This window comes from Trichechus manatus, unplaced genomic scaffold, assembly GCF_000243295.1.
Source record: "Trichechus manatus latirostris isolate Lorelei unplaced genomic scaffold, TriManLat1.0 scaffold00060, whole genome shotgun sequence".
Lineage (NCBI taxonomy): Eukaryota > Metazoa > Chordata > Mammalia > Sirenia > Trichechidae > Trichechus > Trichechus manatus.
The window spans coordinates 3,783,153-3,794,249 of NW_004443996.1; the positions used below are offsets into that span (position 1 = coordinate 3,783,153).

Sequence of the window (11,097 nt, forward strand, 5' to 3'; positions counted from 1 at the left end):
GCATCCTTTGGACCCAGGGTTCCTGCATGGAGAAGCTCCTAGTCCAGGGAAAGATTGATGACAAGGACCTTCCTCCAGAGCTGACAGACACAGAAAGCCTTCAAAATTTTAAAAGCCTAACAAATTTTACAGATGTGATTAATTTAAGGATCTTGAGATGGGGAGATTATCCTGGATTATCCAGGTGGGCCCTAAATAAAGTTACAAATGCCTTTATAAGAGGAAGGCAGAAATATGGAAGAAAACAGAAAAGGCAATGTGATAACCTCAGCAGAGAGAGCAATTTGAAGATGCTCCATTGTGGGGCTTTAAAGGTGAAGGAATGGGCCATGAGACAAGGAATGCAAGAAATGTAGCTCTAGAAGATGGAAAAGGCAAGGAAATGAAGTCTCCCCTAAAGCCTCTGAAGGGAAAGTGGCCCTGACAAGACCTTGGTTTCAGCCCAGTGAAACTGATTTTGGACTTCTGATCTCCAGAACTGTAAGAGAATAAATTGGTGTTGTTTTAAGTCACCGTGTGTGACAGTTTGTTACAGGAGCCATAGGAAACTAATACAGTATTCATTCAGTTCACAAATATTAATTGAGTGCCTAGTATGTGCCAGACCCTGGTCTAAGTGCTTAGGATACATCAGTGAACAAAACAAAAATACCTGCTTTAACAGAGCTGATATTCTAGTCGAGAAGACATAAGTAATAAACACAAATAAATACATGATATAGTACAAGCTGATAAATGCTACGGAAGAAGCAAAACAGGATGAGGGTGATCTGGAGCGCTGGGGCTGCAAGCTGCATCTTGAAATACAATTTTTACTTATATTATTTATGGATATAATTTCCTTCCATTGTAAACCCTTGGCCCCTAACTTTTCAAATGCATTCTTTCTTACCTATTTCCTGCTTAATCTAAAGTCGAAACAGTGATCTTCATTTTGAATATAACTTGATTTGAATTAAGAATGCAGGAAATAAGGGAGGAACAAGATGGTGGTGTAACCAGTCACTTGCTCTCACCCCTGACAACAATTCTAGAATAAAACAAGCAAAAACTGATGAAACTGATAATCTCAGATCTCTGGACATCAGTTAGAGGGGTGGAGGGCCCAAATGAACAATGAATCAAGAAAAAGGTAGCATATAGATGACGAGAGAGTGGAAGTTCACCAAGCGTCCTCACCCTACCACCCTTTTCAGTTCAGTGTGTCCACCTTGGGGCAGCTGCAGCTAGTGCCCTCAGGCAGGAAGCCCATGGTTGGAACAACACACAGGATGCATAGGGGACAAGAGGCTCTAAGTAATCAGCCCTGGGATAGAAAGGCATAGAAGGGTGGCGCAAACTAGGGCTCCTGAGCAGTAAAGCTAGGGACACAGGCTCTGGGACCACAGAGTAAGCCAGAACCCCTGAGCAAGCAGGCCTGGGATAGAACAGTGGAGCGTGCTCAATGCAGACTGGAGCCCCTTTGAGTCCCGGGAGGGAGAAGTGTGGAGAGTGAAGTGTGGACCAGAATTTGTGAGTAGTCAGGACCATGACAGAGAGACTCAGTGAACACAGTACAGTCCAGAATGCCTGAGCAGGCAAACCAGGAACAGGGCAACATGGTGAGTGCAGCAGGGGCCAGAGCCCAGTGAGTCCTGGAAAGGAACACTGTGATGAGAAGAGTGTGAGCTTGAGTTCCTGATCAGTGAGGACAAGTAGTGAATCAGCAACAGCTGCCTCTTTTGGGGTGGGACTTTGAGGCTAGTGCTGTACAGCTGACATCATCAGGAGGGGAGGCTTGTGGTGAGTCTGCAACAGATGCAACTCCTGAGGAGGGGATCTGAGATCTGAGGCCAGAGTTACATGACCAGTTCTCATACGGGGGAAGATATGTGATGAGCAAACAGAGACACCTAGTAAACCCAAACGGGGGCAGACACTAACGGGACATAGCTGGCACCACTGGGGGCAAGGGACGACAGATGCCCCAATATCTGGTGTTGAGGCAACCACAACAGGTGCTACAAGCCATAGAGTTTGGTGTTGCAGTAACACCGCGAGCACTCCCAATCAAGGAACCTAGAAGTGAAGCAGTGATGTCTGGTACCCATGGGGAGGGACACCAATAAGGAAAGCACAACAGCAGGTGTACCCAGATGGGAAGCCTGGAGCTGAAAAAGAAAGCCACAAACTTCAATAAATTAAAACAACAACAGTAATAAAGTAGAAAAGTGTCTTAGACTGGGTTCTCTAGAGAAGCAAAACCAGTAAAGTGTATAAGTATATATTTAGAGAGAGACTATAACAAGGAAACAGCTCACATGATTGCAGAGACTAGAACGTCCCAAGTCCGTGGATCAGGGTAGAGGCCTCTCCCAGTCACACAGCTGCAGAAGCTGACAAGCCCAAGATCGGAAGGTCGGAGAGCAGGGCTCCCACTCACAGGCTGTGCAGATCGACGAATCCCAGGTTCGGCAAATAAGCTGACAGCTCAAGTCCCAAGAACAGGAGATGCGACGACGCTAAGCAGCCGCAGGATTAAGAGAGAACAAAAAGCCAGAATGCCTGCTTATAAACAGATGCGGGCCACACCCCCAAGGAGACTCCCTTTCATCTGATTGGCTACTCACAGTATATTCAATCATGGGAGTGATTACATTAAAAAAAGGAGAATCATGGCCCAGGCAAGTTGACATACAACCTTAACCGTCACAGTCCACCCCTTGTCAACTCGGCACATGTACACATCTCCTTAAACCATACATAATCTCTGAATAAAAACAATGACAAAGTCATACTTGCGCCTAACATCATACAACTAACATGCGTACAATCGAAAACGCCCTAGCCCCATCTGCAGCTTATATTTTATAAGCGAAGGAAACAAAAATATGTGATGCACACATACAAAGTACAAATACTCATAACAATTACAGTCCCCGTTTCTGCAACTGGTCACGTGGCCGTAATTGGTATTTAGAACTACATTCTTCCACCACCCATTCTGTATTCCCTTTGCCCTCAGCAAGCACCTCGGCTGGTCGTGGTTCTTTGCCTGGTGGGGTGACCCAAACCTTCATTCCTGAAGAGTCTGGGTCATTAGTAGTCATGTCAGAATTAGGTTGCTGTTTTCCATTGACTTTAATCAGAGAGCATGGTAGTACTAAGGGATGCCCCAAGGAAACTCCTGCATTCCAGACATACTCTTCTTTACCTCCATTATGTGATGTCAATCTGATTTCCTCTTGGTAATCAGGATCAATCACACCAGTCAGTATGGTAACTCCTTTCTTTGCCTGTTCAGCCAGAGACATAAGGAGCCCAAAGTGGCCGGGTGGCATTCTTAACTTCCAATTCAAAGGAATCAGTGATGTGCCTCCAGGTGGGAGCATTCCTCCCTTTGGAACTAAGACCTCTAGGCCTGCAGAGCATAAGGTCGAGGGGACAGGAAGCAAAAATCTTGCAAGTGGGTCACTAGGGGTAATAGTGAGTGGTGCCACTCCCATTTCCACCCCTTGATTCCTGGACCCATAAATCCTAACTATGGGAGAAACAGCACCATATATTGGATGCTGGTTTAAAGCACACACAGCCTCCCGGAGAACACTGCCCCAACCCTGCAAAGTACTGCCACCTAGGTGGCGCCGTAATTGTGTCTTTAGAAGGCCATTCCATCATTCTATCAAGCCAGCTCCTTCAGGATGATGGGGAACATGGTAAGACCAGAGAATTCCATGAGCATGGGCCCACTGCCGCACTTCATTTGCTGTGAAGTGAGTCCCTTGATCTGAGGCAATGCTGTGTGGGATACCATGACGGTGGATAAGGCATTCTGTAAGTCCACGGATGGTAGATTTGACAGAAGCATTGCGTGCAGGAAAGGCAAATCCATATCCAGAGTAACCGTCTATTCCAGTAAGGACAAAACGCTGCCCTCTCCATGATGGAAGTGGTCCAGTGTAATCAACTTGCCACCAGGTTGCTGGCTGGTCACCTCGAGGGATGGTACCATATCGGGGACTCAGTGTTGGTCTCTGCTGCTGGCACATTAGGTACTCAGCACAGGCTGTGTCCATTTCAGCCTTGGGGAGTGGAAGTCCATGCTGCTGGGCCCATGCATAACCTCCATCCCTGCCACCATGGCCACTTTGTTAATGAGCCCATTGAGCAAAGACAGGAGTAGTTGGGGAAAGAGGATGAGTGGTTTCCATAGAACACGTCATCCTATCCACTTGATTGTTAAAATCATCCTCTGCTGAGATCACCCTTTGGTGAGCATTCACATGAGACACAAATATCTTCACTTCTTTAGCCCATTCGGAAAGGTCTATCCACATACCTCTTCCCCAAAAATCCTTGTCTCAAATTTTCCAATCATGTTCCTTCCAAGTCCCTGACCATCCAGCCAAACCATTGGCCACAGACCATGAATCAGAATATAATCGCATATCTTGCCATTTCTCCTTCCAAGCAAAGTGAACAACCAGGTGCACTGCTCAAAGTTCTGCCCATTGAGAGGATTTCCCTTCACCACTGTCCTTCAGGGAAGTCCCAGAAAGGGGCTGTAGTGCTGCCGCGGTCCACTTTTGAGTGGCGCCCGCATATTGCGCATAACCACCTGTAAACCAGGCACGAGTTTTCTCTTCCTCAGTCAACTGATCATAAGGAACTCCCCATAACGCCATAGGTCCAGACTGGGAGATGGAAGGTAATGTGACAGGAGTGGAGACCATGGGCATTTGGGCCACTTCCTCATGCAACTTACTCGTGCCTTTGGGTCCTCCTCGGGCCCGATCTCGAATATACCACTTCCATTTAATGATGGAGTGCTGCTGTGCACATCCAACTTTATGGTTCTGTGGGTCAGACAACCAGTTCATGATAGGCAGCTCAGGCCACATGGTGACTTGGTGTCCCATGGTTAAGCGTTCAGTCTCTACTAAGGCCCAGTAACAAGCCAAGACTTGTTTCTCAAAAGGAGAGTAGCTATCTGCAGAGAATGGCAGAGCTTTGCTCCAAAATCCTAAGGGTCTGTGCTGTGATTCACCAACAGGGGCCTGCCAAAGACTCCAAACAGCATCTCTATCTGCCACCGACACTTCAAGCACCATTGGATCAGCTGGATCATATGGTCCGAGTGGCAGAGCAGCTTGCACAACAGCCTGAAACTGTTGCAGAGCCTTCTCTTGTTCTGGTCCCCAATGAAAACTAGCAGCTTTTCGAGTCACTTGATAAATAGGCCAGAGTAGCACACCCAAATGAGGAATATGTTGCCTCCAAAATCCAAAGAGGCCCACTAAGCGTTGTGCCTCCTTTTTACTTGTGGGAGCAGGAAGATTCAATAACTAATCCTTCACTTTAGAAGGAATGTCTCGACAAACCCCACACCACTGGACCCCTAGAAATTTCACTGAAGTGGAAGGTGCCTGAATTTTTGTGGGATTAATCTCCCACCATCTAGCATGCAAATGTTTTACCAATAAGTCCAGAATCATTGACACTTCTTCTTTACTAGGTCCAATCAACATAATGTCATCAATGTAATGGACCAGTGTGATGTCCTGTGGAAGGGAAAGGCGATCATGTCCTGTGGAAGGGAAAGGCAATCAAGGTCCCTGCAGACTAAATTATGACATAAGGCTGGAGAATTAATGTAGCCCTGAGGTAGGCAAATGAAAGTGTACTGTTGGCCTTGCCAGGTGAAGACAAACTGCTTCTGGTGGTCCTTTGAAACAGGTATGTTGAAAAAGGCATTAGTCAGATCAATAGCTGCAAACCAGGTACCAGGAGATGTATTAATTTGCTCAAGCAGTGAAATTCCACCTAGAACAGCAGCTGCAATTGGAGTCACCACCTGGTTAGGTTTTCGATAAACTACTGTCATTCTCTAAGAGCCATCTGTTTTTAGCACAGACCAAACAGGCGAGTTGAATGGGGATGTGGTGGGAATCACCACCCCTGCATCCTTCAAGTCCTTGATGGTGGCAGTAATCTCTGCAATCCCTCCAGGAATGCGGTATTGCTTTTGGTTTACTATTTTCCTAGGTACGGGCAGTTCTAATGGCTTCCACTTGGCTTTTCCTACCATAACAACCCTTACTCTATTTGTCAGGGAACCAGTGTCGGGGTTCTGCCAGTTGCTGAGTATATCTATTCCAATTATGCATTCTGGAACTGGGGAAAGCACTATAGGATGGGTTCAGGGGCCCACAGGACCTACTGTGAGATGGACATGAGCCAAGACTCCATTAATAACCTGACCTCCATAGGCCTCCACTCTGACTGGTGGGCCACAGTGAAGTTTTGGGTCTCTTGGAATTAGTGTCAGCTCAGAGCCAGTATCCAGTAATCCCTGAAAAGTCTGATTATTTCCTTTTCCCCAGTGGATAGTCACTCTCGTAAAAGGCTGTAGATCTCTTTGGGAAAGGCTGGGAGAAAGATTAACAGTAAAAATTTTTGACAGTGTATGGGAGTCCTTTCTCAAGGGGATCCGGCCTCCCCTTCATTCAAGGGGTTGTGGGTCTTTAAACTCGTTCAAATCTGGGAATTGATTGAGGGACCGTGACTCTTTATTCTGGCAATTTGAGTTAGACTGCTGGTCACCTGACCTAGAATTCGTCCGTTTGTATAGCTCAAGTAAATATTTAGTAGATTTCCTATCTGTTTCACTCCTAGGGACACCATGACTAAGTAGCCAACGCCATAAGTCCATATGAGTCAGACTATTCTGATTACTGCTTTGACTCCTCTGTCCATTACTGTAACCATGCCCACCTTGTCTTTGTCGATTGAGTGCAGCCACATGGCCCCTACTACCACAGGGTCCAATCAGCCCCACTGTAGTTAGGTCTCTTAATTCAGTTAGGGCAGTTCCCACTGTCAAATCTGACTTACATAAAATAGGAATCACAGCAGTCTTCAAGGATGCTGGAGCTCCCTTCACAAATGTGTTCCTCACAGTTGCGGTAAAAGGTGTGTCCTCTGGACATTCCATGTGTGGGTCTGTGGGTCTAACTTGATAAATCCACTCCAGCACGCCAATTTCCCTAAGCCTTTGGATACCTTCGTCTACATTATACCAAGGTAGGTCTGGTACTTCAACTTGATTTAGTGTTGGCCACCTCATAATCCACGCTTCAGCAACCCAACCAAATAAACTATTAGATCCTTTCCTAACTTCTCTAGCTGAAACACTGAAGGAACAGTCTGTGCTCAATGGACCCATAGCAACAAACTCAGACTGATCCATCTTTATGTTTCTTGCACCATTATCCCACACCCTTAATAGCGATCCCCACACATATTCCCCAGGTTTGTTTGTACATATTAGAAAACTCAAGTAGTTCTTTTGGAGTGTAGCGTACCTCCTCCTAGGTCACACTCTGTACCTCACCTTTTGGGGCTCGCTGGGACTTAAGCCTAGTTATAGGTCTAGAAGCAAGAATCGGTAGTGTGAAATAGTTTCGAGAACATTCAGCATTATCTTGTAAAGCATCTGCCTCAGGTGATGCTCCAGGCAATGACTCAGGCAAGTGCTCTTTAGAGGCAGTTGGGCTAGGGCTAATCTCCTCAGGTGGGAGTAGAGGGGCTAATGGTTTTTCTGGGCAGGGTGGTTTAGCAGACAAACATGAAGTAATCTCTTCAGATGGAACTGGTTCTGCTGGCAGGAGTGATTCAACAGAATTTACAGGTTCAGGGTCCCCAGCTTCCTGATTATCTTCCCATACGTCCCCACCCCAAGTCTCAAGATCCCATCTCTTCCCAATCAATGCCCTTACTTTAACTTCAGACACCTCTCGAGGTTTGCAACTGAGCTGGCGTTGTAATTCAGTCACTCTTACAATAAGACCCTGGGTTTGGTTTTCAGCAATTTCGGCTCTGTTACTACAAGAAATAAGGCTTTCTTTCAAAGCACAAATGGAAGCCTTGAGGTCATTTATGCAGCACTTGAGCCTTGACTCTGAAGCCCTGAGCGCATCTCTTTCCTTCATCAGTTTGTGTAGCGAAAGTAGGACAAACCAACCAACTTCTTTATACTTCTCATTCTGACAAAGCTGTAGAAAGATAACACAAATGTGTTCACCCTGAGCCTCACCTTTCACCAATACCTTATCTACTGGTGGTGACATTTTGCGTATTTGTATCGCCACCTCACTCTGTGGACTAGCGGTGACCTCTTTACTGATGGAAACAGTCATCAACGTCTTTATGACTACGTCTTTATGACTAACCAAACTTGAGAACCAATTTAGAAAACTCATCCTTAAAATTCTGTTTCTCTAGAACCACTCCCGGTACCAAATGTCTTAATCTGGGTTCTCTAGAGCAGCAAAACCGTAAAGTGTACAAATATGTATATGTAGAAAGATTATATCGAGGAAACAGCTCACGCGATTGTAGAGGCTAGAAAGTCCCAAGTCCGTGGATCAGGGCAGAGGCCTCTCCCAAGTCAACAGCTGCAGAAGCTGGCAAGCCCAAGATGGGAAGGTCGAGAGCAGGGCTCCCACTCACAGGCTGTGCAGATCGACGAATCCCAGGTTCGGCAGATAAGCTGAAAGCTCAAGTCCCAAGAACGGGAGATGAGACGACAGGAAGCAGCCACAGGATCCAGAGAGAGCAAAAAGCCAGAATGTCTGCTTATATACAGAAGTGGGCCACACCCCCAAGGAGACTCCCTTTTATCTGATTGGCTACTCACAGTATATTCAATCACGGGAGTGATTACATTAAAACATGGAGAATCAAGGCCGAGCCAAGGTGACACACAACCTTAACCATCACAAAGAGCAAACCCTAGGAAAGGGGAAGAATTTAATCTCCAGAGCTACCATAGTAAAATACTTTAATGTGCCGAATACAATAAAAAAAAATGAACAAAGCAAATGAACAGGTAGGCAGGAAAGGATGGCCCAAGCAAAAGACCAAAAGAAGGTGACAGAAGCCATCCCCGAGGAAGAACAGTTAATCAAATACTAGACAAAGACTTAAAGCAAACAGTAGTAGGCATGCCAAAAGAGTTAAACGAATACAAGGAAGAAGAGTTGAAGGAAATTAGGAAAACAATAAGAATTTCAATAAAAAAATAGAAATAAAAAAAGAAAGAAATATTGGCACTGAAAAGCTGAATGACCGAAATGAACAATTCTCTGAAAGGACTCAAGAGCAGATTTGAATTGTCAAAGAAAGAATCAGCGAATATGAAAACAGAGCAATAGAAAGTATGCAGGAATGAGAATGAATAATAATGAAGAAAGCTTAAAAGATCTGTGGAACACCATAAAGCAGAATAAAGTACACATTATGGGAGTCCTAGAGGAGAAGTTACAGTATTGAAGGATTCTATGGGGAAAATGTTAAACGATGCAGGAAGCATCAAAAGCATATGGAAGAAATACACAGTCACTGTACCAAAAAGAATTTCTCTATGTTCAACTATTTCAGGAGGTAGCATATGATCAAGAACCAATACTGAAGGAAGAGCTGCACTGAAGGCACTAGCAAAAACAAGGCTCCAGGAATTGACAGAATATCTGTTGAGATGTTTCAACAAATGAATGCAGTTCTGGAAGCGCTCACTTGTCTATGCTAAGAAATCTGTAAAACAGTTACTTGACCAACTGACTGGAAGAGAGCCATATCTGTACCCATTCCAAAGAAAAGTGATCCAAGAGAATGCAGAAATTATTGAATAATGTCATTAAATTAACACACAAGTAAAACTTTGCTGAAGATCATTCAAAAGCAGTTACAGCAGTACATCAACAAGGAAATGCCAGAAATTCAAGTGGGATTCAGAAGATAACGTGAAACAAGTGATATCACTGCTGATGTTAGATGGATCATGGCTGAAAACAAAGAATACCAGAAAAATGTTTACTTGTGTTTTATTGACTATGCAAAGGCATTCGACTGTGTGGATCATAACAAATTATGGACAACACTGCAGAGAATGGGATATCCAGAACACTTAATTGTGCTCATGAGGAACCGGTACTTAGACCAAGAGGCAGTCGTTCGAACAGAACAAGGGGATATTGTGTGGTTTCAAGTCAAGAAAGGTGTGTTCCATGGTTGTATTCTTTCACCATACTTAGTAAATCTGTATCTGAGCAAATAATCCGAGAAGCCGGACTATACGAAGAAGAATGCGGCAACAGAATTGGAGGAAGACTCATTAACAACCTGCAATATGCAATGACACAACCTTGCTTGCTGAAACTGAAAAAGACTTGAAGAACGTACTGATAAAGATCAAAGACCACAGCCTTCAGTATGAATTACACCTCAACATAAAGAAGACAAAAATCCTCACAACTGGACCAATAAGCAACATCATGACATACAGACAAAAGACTGAAGTTGTCAAGGATTTCCTTTTACTTGGATCCACAATCAACACCCATGGAAGCAGCCGCCAAGAAATCAAATGACGTACTGCATTGGGCAAATCAACTGCAAAATATCTCTTTAAAGTGTTAAAAAGCAAAGATGTCACTTTAAGGACTAAGGTGCACCTGACCCAAGCCATGGTGTTTTCAATCGCCTCATATTCATGCGAAAGCTGAATAATGAATAAGGAAGACCGAAGAATTGATGCTTTTGAATTATGCCGTTAGCAAAGAATACTCAATATACCATGGACTGCCAGAAAAATGAACAAATCTGTCTTAGAAGAAGTACAGTCAGAATGCTCTTTAGAAGGATGGAGAGACTTCGTCTCACATACTTTGGACATCTTATTAGGAGGGATCAGTCCCTGCAGAACGGTATCATGCTTGCCAAAGTGGAGGATCAGCGAAAAAGAGGAGACACTCAACGAGATGGAATGACACAGTGGCTGCAACAATAGCTCAAGTTTAACAACAATTGTTGAGGATGGCGCTCGACCAGGCAGTGTTTCATTCTGTTGTAAACAAGGTCACTGTAAGTCAGAACTGACTCGATGGCACCTAACAACAAGAGGAAAAGAGAGACAGAAATAGAATTTTCAAAGAAATAATGGCTAAAAATTTCCCAAATCTGCCAACAGACACAAAATTACACATTCAAGAAGCTCAAGGAGGAGTTCCGGCAAAATGGTGCTCTAGGCAGAAGCACCACGCCGTCCCTCCACAGCAA

General features: G+C 44.7%; 1 protein-coding gene across 2 annotated transcripts in view; it reads right to left on the reverse strand.

Moving 5' to 3' along the window:
- The window catches only part of APOOL (apolipoprotein O like), a 90,319-nt gene that overhangs the window by 40,519 nt on the left and 38,703 nt on the right, over positions 1 to 11,097 (reverse strand). The window lies entirely within an intron of this gene.